This window comes from Xyrauchen texanus, chromosome 20 (assembly GCF_025860055.1).
Source record: "Xyrauchen texanus isolate HMW12.3.18 chromosome 20, RBS_HiC_50CHRs, whole genome shotgun sequence".
Taxonomy (NCBI): Eukaryota; Metazoa; Chordata; class Actinopteri; order Cypriniformes; family Catostomidae; genus Xyrauchen; species Xyrauchen texanus.
Genome location: NC_068295.1, coordinates 8923682 through 8939864, shown reverse-complemented (window position 1 = coordinate 8939864; position 16183 = coordinate 8923682). Strand labels below are relative to the sequence as shown.

The 16183-nt window shown below is 36.7% G+C and overlaps 1 protein-coding gene across 1 annotated transcript in view; it reads right to left on the bottom strand.

Moving 5' to 3' along the window:
* The window catches only part of LOC127660285 (zinc finger matrin-type protein 4-like), a 142999-nt gene extending 129161 nt beyond the window's left edge, over nt 1-13838 (bottom strand). Inside the window, exon 1 of the mRNA XM_052150415.1 lies at nt 13562-13838. The gene's annotated coding sequence lies outside the window, so the exon portion shown is untranslated. The remainder of the gene's footprint in view (nt 1-13561) is intronic.
* Between the last annotated feature and the right edge of the window lie 2345 nt (nt 13839-16183).

The window sequence follows — 16183 nt, the reverse complement described above, 5'->3', positions numbered from 1 at the left end:
CTGAAAAACATTTTCATACTCAGTATTTTTTACTTCTTTTCCATCACAAATATCTAAACATCTTTAAAACAAGATACATTTACTTTAGAAGCAAAATTACATAATGTCATCTTTTTTTTTTACAGAAAAATCGAACAAAATTGGGTAAGGTTTATGCTTAAAACAAGTTAAAGCTATTTGCCAATGGGGTAAAAAAAAATAACTTTGCTTTCCCTTACAAATGACAATTTATTACAATACAATTTATTTTTCTTGCACATGTTATTTACTTGTTTTAAGCATAAACCTCTCTATATTAATTTTTCTGAAATTGAGACTTAATATCTTATGTTATTTTGCTTCTCAAGTAAAAGTATCTTGTTTTAAGGCTGTTTAGATATTGTTACTACAAAACAAGACAAAAATACAGAATTTTTTCTCTTTTTGCCATCAATCAGAGAAGCGAGACAGAGAGAAAGAAAGAGAGAGAGAGACCACAGTGCTAATGCCCCTTTGTTAAACTTGCAGCTTAATGTTTTGTGTAGGCTGTTAGTGTGCAGTGCAGATTCATTTTCCACGATCTCGTCCATTATTCAGATTGTGTGCAAGCTATCGCACAAACACCTCCGCTCTCCAGAGTCTTTTGGTTCATTTCACAATGCCCTGGATGTGGTCTGGGGCTAAATGTGGGCTGCAGCTGTTATCAGACCTTCCAAGAAAATCCTTTGAATAAATGCCTATTTACCCTATATTCAAGATAACTGAGGATTAGCACAGCTAGCTAAACCCTATCTAGGAATAATGGGACGTCTCAGAAATACACACACAGCCACAGTGTATACGTGATCTCAAATGAGTATGGTGCAATACTGTTTATTCGTGTATTTTTTAAAAGCAAACAGATTTGACTTTTTTGATTCCAATATTTTCATTAGCTACGGAAAAATTTTCTGTCAAAATAATGACAGAAAAACTGAAATAAAACAAATGAACAAATCCTGAGGACAGGTGCTTCAAGGTCATGAACACCACAAACCTTTAGATAATACAAATATTGATTTTCATACTCCACACTGACTTCTCTTCGCCAAGAATTGGACGTTCCAACAGGCAACACTCTTTCTGTGATGTGGACCATGCCTTGCAAAAAAAGAGATCTCAGAAGACCCATGATCAAGAATTGATGCTTTGCATCAAGCTGGAAAGGGTTACAAATTCATCTCGAAGAGCTTAGATATTACATAAGATTCACAATTAGACAAATTGTCTATAATGGAGACTATATATTACTATGGCTACTCTCCTTAGAAGTGGCTGTCCAGCCAAGAAGACTCAAAGGGCACACCGCAGAATTCAACATGTTCCTGACGAATGTTCCAGTATACTGCCATCGACCCCATTCTGCTGCGTTACTGACAAACGGCATGTCCCATCTGACATCTTTGTACCAATTCAAAAGTGTTTACCTTTTTCTATGGTGCTACTACTGAAAACACTTTGCATGAACAGCCTCAGAGACATGTGTTCTGATCAGTGATGCCGGTATCACGTTACTTAGTAACGCGCTACTCTAATCTGAGCACTTTTTCCAGTAACGAGTAATCTAACGCGTTACTATTTCCAAACCAGTAATCAGATTAAAGTTACTTATCCAAGTCACTGTGCGTTACTATTTTTGTAATTTTCCTTAGTAAAAATATATATTTTTGCTTTCTTTTTGCGTCTCGGGGAGTGAATGTATGCGACGAGTCATGTTTTCAGCATGAGGACAGTTCATGTGTACCACGCAGCGACACAAATGTAAACAACAATGGAGGGAGGAGAGAGATGCGCGTTTTCTAGCTAGAAATACAGTCACTATTTTGAGTTTCTGTCAGCTAAAGATGGAAATATTAAGGTTCGTTGTACACTGTGCTGAAGGCGACAAAGTGCTATCTAGTTACAAAAATACTACGTCAAATTTGAATAAACATTTGGAGTCGCAGCTCTGCACAGTCAAACTTACAGAGCAAGTCCCACCAGGTGATGCGAAGCAGAGAGCAGGAGGTCCCCCACCACCCACAGCAAAAGCTGGACTTCGGTGTAAAACCAGTAAGTGGTGGAGAGTAGAAGTTGGTCGGGCAGTATGTTGTAGAGGAAATGCTGCCCTTAAACACGGTTGACTCGCCCTTGTTTCATGCGATAATAAACAAGATCCCTACTACTGTCAATGCCGAGCTTCCTCACAGAATAGCTTTTTCTTCTTACATGGAGAAGGAGTATGCAGTGATGGAGAGAAATCTGAAGGCCGCTCTGAATGAGGTCGACTTTGTGTCAACTACCGTGGATATTTGGACTGCTAACAACAGAAGTTATATGGGAGTAACCCTCCACTGGATCAGTAGATCCACATTAGAGCGCAACAAGGCTGCATTGGCATGTTGGAAAATTCGCGGTAGACACACGTATGATGTTAGGAGGATGAAAGTGATGGCCAGCTGTCTTTATTTAATTTTTTATAAACATGTATTTTTTCAGGAAATAGTTTTTAAGTTCAACTTAAAATGTCAGGAGATACATTGTTGACATTACTGTTAAAAATGCACTTCCAATAAAGTGAGTTTTGGCAAAACAGGTTGTCATTTTTATGTTGAGGCGGCGGGGGTGTTGTCGGCAGCTGCTGAATGTAAAGTAACTTGTAATCTAACTTAGTTTTCAAATCAAGTAATCAGTAAAGTAACTAAGTTACTTTTAAAATAGAGTAATCAGTAAAGTAACTAAGTTACTTTTTCAAAGTAACTGTGGCAACACTGGTTCTGATCCCATGGAAACCAGAAGGTAATCGCATTCACATAATCAATGACGAGCATGATTCGGAGATTGCATTTTCCCATTAGGATTACATTTTATCAGCACTCAAGGTTAGGTTTAGTGTTGGATTTGGTATTAGGGCATATAATACAAAAATATGAATTTCTGTTGACTGTGTTACATAGTACAATCCTGTGTCAAATTCCTCGTATGTGTACACATACCTGGCAATAAAGCTGATTCTGATTCTGATAATTTACAACTAAAAACAACTCACTTTACAACTCGCTTTTGGCACCACTCTGTGGAAATTTCACATGGAAACTGGAGCTCACACATGCCCATATTTTCAACAACACTTCCAACTTTAGTCACTGGGGGCAATAGTTAAAAATTGTTAAGCACAGGGCGATTTCGGCAGAAGAACTTTCACTTAATGTCGTCAAATTCACAGTGAGATCCCTTAAAAATGTGAAGGCAGGGATGACATCTTTGTAGTATTCGCAGTTTTCTTTTTACATCTGTTTGCATATTGAATAGTGATGATTATCTTTTGTTTTGCATCTATTTGAAGGAATTGTTCACTGAAAAATTTAAATTCTGTCATGTGTGTTCTTGCAAGAACTTGCTTTGTTTTTAGCACGAAACAACACAAGTTTTCAGGTAAACGTGCAAGCCACTAAGATCGAGCTTCTTTCATAATATCATCAATGTGCAATGGATGTCAAGATTTTCATTGAAAAATGACAAAAAAATTTATTGGGATATGCAGTGTGCAAACAGTGTTCAGCACAAAAACTCTGGGTGCGATTGCATCGATACCTGATTTGTGCCAGCAAATGCAACAACGCAGACAATGCATGAAATAAACCATGCTATCAGCAAGCACAATTCATTCTAAGTGAATTCCCCCCTAAATGTCATATGAATATGACCTAAGTCAGCAGGAAGACTAAAAATAGCCATGATGCAATAAGCGCAAAGATTCATTTCAGTGAGAATTTCATTTTCTGCTCTTCACTCAAACACCTTGCAATGTCCTTGTTTGCATAACCTGTCAATCACAGGACTCCACTGATTTTTTTTCCCCCCATAAAGCTGAAAGATGTGACTGCCAGATGCAACACCACAGTCATGTATGTTGGTGAATTCCGCTATTTTGCCCCCTATATAATTCTTGGAAAAGCGTGTGGGGATGAACCAGTTATGCCTACATGACACTAGCACATGAGGACGGATTCCATGATGTAGTGAGAGCAGAAAGACTGTGTTGCCCGCTGGGGAGCTGGCACGTTGGGCTCCTCGTGTGCCAGGAAGCACTGAGCGGCCCTGAAGCCCCACGTCATGCCTTTGGCACTGCTATAAGGGTGCTTTCACACTAGACTGCAAATAAATGATTGTCTTAACCAGTAGTTCATTATTGTCTTGCCTTCCAGTAAAATTGCCTAAACATCCTATAACAATCTTACTGGCAATTATTATTATTTTTATTTATTTAATTTTTTTAAAGGAGCACTCAGTAATTTTTCTAAAGTCTAATCATATTAGCAACCTTATAAAAGCTGTTTTATTTTACATATTAGAATCACATGACCAGCCGAATACTACCGCTTAATCTCAGTAACTGCCCTGTCATTGAACACTTTCATTCATGGATTAAATTAATCATGGTTTTCTGTGAATAGTGAATTTCTACAATTAAAAGCTAAAAGCAAACAAAAAATAATCTTGTTTTATGGTTGATTATAGGGTTGTGCCGATGGACGATATCATCGTCCATCGTGATGGCTGACCAACATCACGATGTAGAGCCACCATCGTGATGCCACGCCCCCTTTTGCGAGTCTTGCTAGTGTGACTCACTAATCCTAGTCTCTTCTATAGTTAACCTAAAAACTTTGCAGGGATTGCTCTGTAAATTAAATTGAGAATATAACTAATGCATATATGCTATTTTAAATACTGTAGTATATGCCAGAGACGTGACGTGTTAGTCTGTGAAAATACCGTGTCAGGCAGGCTACACAAATATTGATCTTGACATTGTTAGCTTCTTGTCTTTTTTTTACATGTCTTACACTGTACATTTAGATTAAAATATTTTATGTTGTAGGCTACAAGAAAATAGCCTTTATTAATTAATTATTAGTAGTTGTAGCGTCTCAGAAAATCTTGCTCATTGTCACATAGCTCTTGTATACACTGAAGCGGCAGTTTAAGATCAACCCAGACCAGTGAACGTGAAATAACTTTTGTCTGGTTAATACTTTTAAAGAAAAATTTCCTTGGCCATAAATCCATAATGTCAAATCAAATGAAAGAAACAAGGTGAATATGAATAACACACATTTATTAAAACATAGAAGAACAACAAATAAAGAACAAGAAAACGGGAACAACACTCAGACCGAAACTCAGCATTAACATTTCACTTCTAATTAGCAGCACAATTAACTTCAGCACAGGCTACAAAATAAATTATGTTATTGAAATATTGTAAAGTGGTCATATGAACTACACAAATGAACGTTTAAAAAATAATATGCAAAATCGAATAGCTCCGCAACGGATGGCGAAAAATGCGTAAAGAAGTCTAATATCTTTCACCATAGACCATGTTTAAATTTCGATGTTTCTGGCCAGAAATACCACCATATTCACTTTATCTGGTTTTAATAAGCTGCGTATTGGAGTAACTACACTACCCGCTGTGCTGAAGACCCGCTCTGATGGAGTAGCACATATGCACAGATATTTCCGTGCTAATCTTGCCATGAACGCTAATCTTACGCTTAACGCTAAGGCTAATCTTGCCTTCCACCAAGTCAGCGGGTCCTCTTCCCCATCAATGGCCATTTCCTGCAGGTACATGGTCATTTCTGCCTTGACCTTTTGGTCATCAGTGAGTAAAATAACAAAATTATAGTTTTTAAGTGGAAAATAGTGTTTATGTAAAGAGATATATTAAAATAAAAAGTGCACAACTCTTCTTAAGTGAAAGCTAAAAAAAAACAATGCTTCACGTGTCGTGCAACCTACTGATAAAGCGCCGACGAGTCATTAGTTGGGTTAGTAAAATAACGAAATTATAATTTTTCATATAATTTTTGAAAATTATATGAAATTATATAATCCCCCACCCCACCCCACCCCACCGACGATATCATCGTCCATCGCGATGTTTTACTGTCAACATCGTCAACTGCCAATTTAGGGGACATCGCCCAACCCTAGTTGATTACAAACAAGGCAAAACTACTGTTGAAGAAAAATATTTTTGCTGTGTAGACAGATCTACTTGTTATAAATTCAGAGTGTCTTTCACACCCAGAATTCCAGTACGTCCGTTTGGTTGGTATAAAAGTGATTTTTCTGAACTCGTGCACACTAGGGAACTGCACCCAAGTTCCATTGAAAAGCTGGTCTTTGGTATAATTCTCTGGTATAGTTCACAAATGGTATAAAAGCAATTCGTACAAACTCAGTTCATTGCTATTGATGATGTATGATTTCAGGGGTGTAAAGTAACGAATTACAAATACTCACTTTACTGTAAGTAGTTTTAACCAGGAATTGTACTTTTTTAAAGTAGTTTAAAAATGTTATACTTTTACTTTTACTTGAGTTCATTTTAAGTACTGTAACTGTACTTTTACTGTGCTATTTTCCCGCCTTCTGTGTTTGCTACTTCCCCGTCCTGATTTTTTTTTATCTATCAACATGATTGGCTAGAGAGAGTCTCGTGACACCCATCAAATAAAATCACACACTTGAATAGCAGCTGTAGATCTGGCGCCAACTGTGGAAGATGCCTCAAGCACAGTTCAACACCTGAAAGGGCTTTTTGCAATGAAAAAGGCCAATTGCTTAATTGTGTCATGTGAGTTTAAGTTGCTCAAGCCATATATCAGCATTAATCCTGCCTCTAATTTGAAGAAACATATCGAGGTAAACATTTCATATTTAATTAAAATATTTTTTTTTTATTAAATATCATATTTCTGATTACTAGTTTCTGTGTGTCTATGATGTGGGTTGATGTGAGAGCAATCTTGAATGTTTATCTGAAAAAAAAAAAAGATTGATATCTATGAACTTTTTAGTTATTTTCTATACTTAGCCTATGTTCTACATCTAGAACTGTGGTGTTCATTACATCGATCGCGATAGCAAGACAACCACTGGTTGGTTGATCAAGAAAAAATATAAAAGATTGACTTCTTATTTCCTGACGCCTGTAGCTATGTGTTGTTTGATTGACAGGCGGCTGCCGGCTAATGTTTGAGCGCTATTGCGGGTTCATGCCTAAATTATCAAATACACTTAATGATGAGACATTAATGTAAACACAGTCGGTTTGGTCTACAGTATGTTCTTCTTACAGTTACCACCTGACAGGCAACTTTATATATCTTTGGTTCACTACTGTCTTCAAACCCTGCTAAAAAACACTTAAAAGAGCCTAAACTGATTTGCTAATCTAATATGGTATAATTATCTGTTCAGGCTGGTTTTATAGGCAGTGTTAGGCACTTTTCAGCTGGCCAGGCTGGAAGACTTTCTAGATTAGCTTAAACCAACTTAGACCGAGCTGTTTAGCTTTTTCTTTTCTTTTTTTAACACAGAAGCCTTTTTACACACCAGCATAATGTCAGAAACCAGTTTTTCAGAAATTCAGTTTGATATGATTGCAATAATTTTTAAATAGATGTCGCTTAATGTGCAAGCTCGGATTGCATGCTCAAAGAGAAGTAATCAGATCCATCATTTGCACTGACAGTCAGCAGGATTTATCGCCTTTTAGTTCCAAATGTATTTTAATTACGTCAATGATAATGTATTAAAACAGAATGCAACTGCAACATCCTAAAATAATGAGATAGGTGTTTGCATACGATTAGAGGGAGAAAAGAAATTAATCTCCAGATATACCAAAGATACATGATTTTTTCCTGATTGATCGTCATGCCTGTTGCCATGGTGCAGTTCTGAGAAAAAACAACAACTAGAGTGTATGGTCAGAAGAGCAGCCTTTCTTAGGCAAAAAATGAAAAGAAAAAAGCAAATAATAATCATTCCTCTGAGATGATTATGCTTTTTTAGTAGCAATTATGTTGATTAGGCAAACAATATGGTATTTAAAGGAAGCCTCTTGGGTTATGACTCCATGTGCATAAAGTAAAATCGAGGGTAAAGAGAAATCATTGCAATAATCTGAACTGTATTGTGGCTTGTAGTGCATACACAGGCAGTAGTGTGTTGTGAGTGGGGCTAAGCTATACTGTATATCAGATATTTCAAATATACTTGCAGCGATTTTGCAGGTGATATAATTTTAAGCAATTTTGTGAATATTGCAATGATTTTAATGTGCCTTTTATCAATGAGATACAGTAGTTCAACCGGAAATTAAAATTGTCATCATCTACTCACACACTTTGTGCCAAACCCGATATACAAAAGGACATCAAACCCCCCATATAAAATCCATAGCCAAATTAACTTCCCATTTCGCCCCTGGTGCATAGTAAAATGTTAAGTGTCTATTTTAAGCGTTTTGTTGTTTCTTGCATTCTGTCTCTGTGCACTAGGGTCATTCTCTCACGCATTGTATTTTACAGCAAATCATTTGCTATTCCACTCGCAAAGATCCATAAACTCCCCTGTGTGCTAGCACCAAATCCATCAATCCCATTGACATGTGCCACAGCTGCGAGAGAATCCCTGCTCAACACAGATAAAGCACAGAGGGCACAGGACAAATATATCATCCTGAGAAAAAGCCCCACGTGCCTTATTTCCAGAGGTGTACAGTATTAAACAATAAAGCCAAACCCTGAACAAAGAACTGAGCAGATATCAGGGGAATGGACTGCTGAACAAAGCATATGAATCTGCTGTACATTCCAGGATTGAAACAGAACAATAGCTAACAGGAATATTTCACAAACCTGTACTCACAGTGATGATGTCATCCCAAACCTGTATGCTGTTTTCTTAACCTTGCTGTCAAGCTCCAGAAAAAAAAGAAAAGAAACAAAATCCATTAAAGTAGTCCAAATGACTCATGCACTCTTTTCCCAGGCTGGGTTTCCCAATAACTATGCAATTTAAGCTTTACGGTTATCTTAACTAATATTGCTCATTATTTTACAATGAAGTAATGCCTGTTTCCCAAACTGCACTTAGATCACTTGTTATAAAGTCAAATTTAAGTACTTCGTTACGGGAGCTGTCCAGTCCAAAGGTGCTGAAACGTTGGCCAATATGTCCAAGAGTTTGTCTTCTCAACATGCAAATAATGCTGAAATACTGACAAGCATGACTGTATGTAAACTTATCGAGGTGCCAAAAGTTAGGATATTAACTATTACTGAATTTAAATAAAGAAAAAAGTATGCTTTGGTTTGAGATGTAGCAATGCTCAACTTCACAGAGATTAATGAAGGTGATGCAAAAATGCATGCAACGTGATTGCACGTAGTGTGAATCATAATAAAGGGCTCTCACAAAGCCTAAAAGGACTTAAATATTGATAAGTTGTTCACCCAAAACTACCCACTATATCATCTAATGGGATTAAATTAGTAGTACCTAGGGTACATTCAGAGCATGGAAAATCATCTTTCTCCTACTATGCCCCATGGCTGTGGAATGAATTTCAAGCTACTGTCCCTCTAGAAACAATTCCTCCTTTGAATGTATTTAAAAATTTACTACAGTATACAATGATTGAATCATGTTGTTGTTTTACTTGATTTATGATGAATGTTGTGCTCTGACTTTCTGGAATGTTTTATATATGTTGTGTGTTTGTGTGTAATTTTGTAGTGTGGCCATCTTGGCCAGGACTCCCTGGAGGAAGAGATTTCTTTTAATCTCAATGGGACCTTCCTGGAAAAATAAAGGAAATAATAATAATAATCATATCACTTCTGAGGATTGTATTTAATAACTGAAATCATATGGATTACTTTTATGCTGCCTTTATAAGCTTTTTGGACCTTTAAAGTTCTGGCCACCATTTACTTGCATTGTATTGACCTACAGAGCTGAGATATTTAAAAAAATTATAATCTTTCTTTGTGTTCAGCAAAAGAAAGTTAGTCATACACATCTGGGATGTCATGAGGGTGAGAAAAATATGAAATAATTTTCATTTTTGGGTGAACTATCCCTTTAATTGATGTACCCTTTATACATACTACCTAGATAACAATGCTTTTGGGAAATGTGCCGTAGAAATGAAGTGCTACCAACATTCTTCTTAACATTCTTGGAAACCAAGCCCAAGTCTTTTAAAGCCATATGATAGCTTTATGTGTGGAACAGACTGAAATTTATGTTGTTATTCTCTTAAACTTTTCCACTCTGCTGCAGCTCTCAAATCTTGTACTTCTTGTCGCATTTTCAAACAAGCGCAGCATGTTTGCTTATGCATGAACTAATGTTGTTTGGCGTCAATTATGAATTTTACATCTCGATGTTAACGCAAATGAGAAATCAGAGCTTTGGCAGAGGAGGAGATTCAAAGTGAATAATGGCTTGATTTTCGGTCTGTTATTCAAAGTAAGCAAGCTCATGACTTTAGCAAACTTGAAATATAGCACACAAGTCAAATGGACTACTTGTAATAGTTTTTTTCTTTCTTTTCTTCTTCTCCTTTTAATAGCTGTGGAATTGTATTGAATGAAGTATTTGTATAATGTCTTCTTCTGTGTTCCCCAGAATAAATATGGAAAACAGCAAACTGTTTTGGAACGTGGACATGGCAGTGGGTACATAAGGACAGAATTTTAAATATAAATGTTTTATATGGGTGCACTTTAATAAATGGATGCTGTCTCATGGCCAGCATATCCAGTATGATTTGTTGTTTCATGCTGTTACACATCCTCGACAAGCCCTAACCCAACACAACAGAGTTAGCGTGGAAAAAGTTATTTATGAAGGAACTGGATTAAGGAAAATTAAGGGAATGTTCCAGGTAAAACTTTGTTTTTACAAAATGTGAGATGAGTCCAAATTATTTATTGTGGTAATCAACATCATGCCACGGAAAACAAAACGGTATTTATTTAAGAACATTCCCTTAAATGTGCTAAAAACCCAGCGATTCTGTAGAATTTGTATTTATTTTTATTTATTACCAGGGTTGGGAGGGTAACTTTTAAAATCCACTACAGATTACAGAATACATGTTGTAAAATGTAATTTGTAATGTTTTCCTTTAGATATCTCATGGTCAGTAACGTATTCTAAAGACTTTGGATTACTTCTTCAGCACTGGTAGATTTTTTTTCACTTGTTTTGTCTATAAAAAAAACTTTACAAATAAAGTTTGTACAGTATAAAAACCATTATATCTATGGAAAGTCCCCATAAAACATGGAAACACTACATGAGTGTGTGTGTGTGTGTGTGTTAATGCAATCTTCACAGAACACTGGTGGGATACCATTAATGTACATTGGAATCACAGTTAAATTAAATCTTCAATTACACAAAATACAAAATTGAAACTACAAGTCAATTCATCCCTAGCAGCACAGTTGCCCTGCTCTTTAAAATACCAAAAATATAGTGTGAACGTTTATAGAAATAACAGCAAGTTCTGCAGAACATCTGTCTTCTAAATATTAGCTTAAAGCTTGTGGTGCAAAAGTTTCTCTGTATGCTATGGGCATTTAGTGTGCTGTAAATAAAGCTTAAGAAAATGATACAGAGTGTTTGCAGCATAGTGCACATAATGAACACTATGTATTAACCTAGGTGGCAAATATAATTCAAATAGTGTGAAATAGTCATAAAATACTGTAAAACTGACATTTCGACACTCTGTTCCATTTCTGCCTAAAGTCTTTCACAGTCATGTGATAATGGCAATGTTCACTCACTGCTCATTACCAATGAATACCTGATGTTATATGACATATTCTTCATGAAACTCTTGTTAACATGAACATGTTCTCAGGACAGTAAAATGACAAGGGCAGGCAGCTCTCATCAGCGGATGTGCTTATAAGAGTCTCAATGGATAAAGATCAATGTAACTTAAAATTTGACTAAATTTTCTCAAGCTTTCACCTTATGCGCTACAACTTCAGTTTAAAGCAGTTTGACACTCGGACACATGATCCTGTTAAATATTCTAACAACAGATCTAACATGTTCATCTACAAATACAGTAATTAATGCACCTACAAATGTTACTTGCATGTAAACTGATTTGAAAATATCATACTTTTATATCCTGGTTTCAAACACATAGATTAACACTGTGTAAATTAGGATGATTATTGTGATTCCTATCCATCAATATCATATTTTTTGTAATAGCTTTTAAGTATTCAAGGGAAAACAAACTACACTGGCATACACTGGGTAAGGTCATACTACAATGAAGGTAGATTGTAACTAAATGGATGAACTGTTCTCAGGACAAGAGTGTAATAATTGTATACAATCCCTTAATTACTTTAAATTAAATTAATGGTATAATATTTTGGTACTTTTTGAATTTTTGTTATTTCATGAGTTGTTTTGAGTTTCATATGTGTTTTACTGTATTCTTATAAAAAGTCATTAAATAGCCTATATCATTTTTGATAGGTCTATAGATAGCATATGTTGTGGAAGATAATATATATAATATTTCATATTTTGAATACAAAATTCTGAAATCTGTGTCAATAAACCATAAGTTCTTGTGTGACAACTTACCCCATATAGCGTGACAGCATGAACCCAACCACATGCTGTCACATTACATGGACAATATCGGTTGCTTTTTAGGTGTGTGTGTGTGTGTGTGTGTGTGTGTGTGTGTGTGTGTGTGTGTGTGTGTGAGCGTGTATTTATCACTTTGTGGGTACCAAATGTCCCCATAAGGATTGTAAAACCTGAAATTTTTGACCTTGTGGGGACATTTTGTCGGTCCCCATGAGGAAAACAGCTTATAAATCATACTAAATTATGTTTTTTGAAAATGTAAAAATGCAGAATGTTTTCTGTGAGGGTTAGGTTTAGGGGTAGGGTTAGGTTTAGGGGATAGAATATAAAGTTTGTACAGTATAAAAACCATTATGTCTATGGAAAGTCCCCATAAAACATGGAAACACAACATGTGTGTGTGTGTGTGTGTGTGTGTGTGTGTGTGTGTGTGTGTGTGTGTGTGTGTGTGTGTGTGTGTGTGTGTGTGTGAGTGAGCGTGTATTTATCACTTTGTGGGGACCAAATGTCCCCATAAGGATAGTAAAACCCGAAATGTTTGACCTTGTGGGGACATTTTGTCGGTCCCCATGAGGAAAACAGCTTATAAATCATACTAAATTATGTTTTTTGAAAATGTAAAAATGCAGAAAGTTTTCTGTGAGGGTTAGGTTTAGGGGTAGGGTTAGGTTTAGGGGATAGAATATAAAGTTTGTACAGTATAAAAACCATTATGTCTATGGAAAGTCCCCATAAAACATGGAAACACAACATGTGTGTGTGTGTGTGTGTGTGTGTGTGTGTGTGTGTGTAAAACTTTACGGCACGTGTATACACAGTTTAAGACTTTTCAACTACACCCACCCCACACACAAACACACACACAGAGATATCCACTAAAACAGCTATTCACTAGAGTAAAAACTGTGACAACTATAGTCGCGCTCCGCTATTTCTGTAACAAGCATCACTGTTGCTGTGAACCGGGATCTCCGACATTCAGTAAACAGTGAAACTACAACTCTTACCAGCATCGTCAATATCCTCATCATAATGGAATGTATAATGTATCTGAACTCACCTTGCGCTGGAACTGAAATGATCTCTTGGAATCTGACAGTCTAAATATGTGTCTGTGATCATCAGCTGGAGTTGTAGCACCTGTATCCGGCAAACTTATTTTCCGATGAATCGCGGTTCGTTTCGAATCTTAAGCAGAGGCACAGTTTCCCAAGAGCACGTGGGTTAAAATGCTGAAGAACCAACGAAATGTAAGCAATGTTCTATCTTAATGTTTGATCCTCGCCTTTAATAAACCGTGAAATCGTGAGAGATGATAGGAGAGCGCAGTGAGGAGCGCACGGCGACGCCGTCAGACTGCGCGCTTACAGCGAGAACGCACAGTTATAAGAGCCCCGACACACACGTCAGTAATCCAGAGAGACTACTACCACAGATATGGAATGCACTGCGCGCGCGCGCACACACACACACACACGCGCGGGTGTCATTCTACAAGCTCATTTGGAAGAGTCTGGGCGCCACTTGAGAAGAGAGTTACGGTTTACTTTTGTCGTGCATTTGGTGTTAAAAAAAAAAAAAATTAGGCTAATGTGGCAGACCCATTACACAGTACAGTACAGTGATGGTATCAGATAATATGTAATACCTTGGTACTTTGTTATATAGACTACCATGGTACTGATTGATACTTTTTTTTATGTGCCATGGTATTTAAATTGTACTTCAAGATACTTTAAAGAATACTGTGGTATCACTATAATTCATGGTCCAAAACACATGATGGCAACATGTTATTTTTCTGTCAGTGTTCTTCTGTGCCACAGATATAGCCAGCACTTTTTCATAAAACACACACTATATAGAGAGAGAGAGAGAGAGAGAGAGAGAGAGAGAGAGAGAGGGGGTAAGACACTACTGTTTGAGTAAAATTAACATTTTTGTTTTATTCTATAAAGTACTAACAACACTTTTCCCAAATTCCAAATAAACATATTGTCATTTAGAGCATTTATTTGCAGAAAATGACAAATGGTCAAAATAAAAAAGATGCATTGTATTCAGACCTCGAATAATGCAAAGAAAACGCAATTGAATATACATTTTTTAAACAACACAATACTCATGTATTAACATAGAATGTTCAGAAATCAATATTTGGTGGAATAACACTGATTTTCAATCACAGTTTTCATGCGTCTTAGCATACTCTTCCAGTCTTTCACATTGCTGTTGGGTGACTTTATGCCACTCCTGGCACGTTTGATGTCTTGATGGCCATCCATCTTCCTCTTGATCACATTCCAGAGGTTTTCAATGGGGTTCAGGTCTGGAGATTGGCCATGACAGGGTCTTGATCTGGTGCTCCTCCATCCACACCTTGATTGACCTGGCTGTGTGGCATGGAGCATTTTACTGCTGTAAATTCCAATCCTCAGAGTTGGGAAACATTGTCAGAGCAGAAGCAAGCAAGTTTTCTTACAGAATAGCCTTGTACATGTCTTGATTCATGCGTCCTTCACAAAGTTGAATCTGCCTGATTCCAGCCTTGCAGAAGCAGATCATCACCGATCCTCCACCTGGTCGTCTAATGGTTAGACATATCATACATCATTCTTGAAATTTATACATAACCTCAAATTTGAAATAATAATAACTCTGGTTGTAATAAGCACAGCTTTCACTTTCTTTAGTCTATGTTTGAGTGGAGGGGAAAAGCAACAAATTGAAATCTCAATAGAACACAATAAGAATTGTGTTGAAGGACAGTTTTGTCTTCATACATCCTGAAGCATATGCTTTCATTCTGAAATCACTTTGAAGTCTGTTCAGCAGGATACTAATCAAATATATATGAAATGCAACAGAGGTGTTTTTGTTTTAAATGTATATTGACAAACTGTTTTTCTTAGTTGTGAAGTTTAAAATAAGAAGAAAATATTGACGTTGAGGTTACGGTAACACATTTTAATTCAGATTCATGAACAGATTCATTCAGACTCGGACTCAACTCTGACTTGGCCTGTTATGGACTCTGTCTTGAGTCCGACTCGGCCCCTTTTGGACTCGGACTCGACTCTGACTTGACTCGGACTCGACTAAGGAGGACTCAAACCCAGCACTAGTGATTGCCTTTTAAATGAAGTCTTCTCAGTGTATAAAGTCCATATTGAGATTGCCCTGTTTAATCATACAACATCTGCTTTTTAACGAATACAAAAGACTGAATTGAGCATAATAAATTAATGTCCTTTTATAGTCCCCTAGCAGATTTGACAGCTGCTTTTGTAGTGCATTCAAACATTTCCATCCCATCTCAATGCAAATACAAAGAAGACAGAGGAAGCCGATTCATCCGAGCGCTTTGTAATCGGTGACGCTGGTGTTCTTTTGTCTCTTGTGTCATAAATAAGGCCACATCCTGGTACAGGCTGATGCTCTTCATATTTCTGACATTTCTACTTAATCTGTACACATTTTCTTTTCCAAACTTGTAATCCAAGTTAAACTGCATCAAACCAGTAAGAAATGTGATAGTATACAGCATATTATTAAAAAGGACGTTTTTTATTTTTTGTTTTCAGTGAGTCACAAAATATCAGGTAATTTGACATCTATGTGAGGGAGATTGCACAGTCAGCCAGTCTTTATAGCAATATAAACACAGAGGTGATCAGGACCC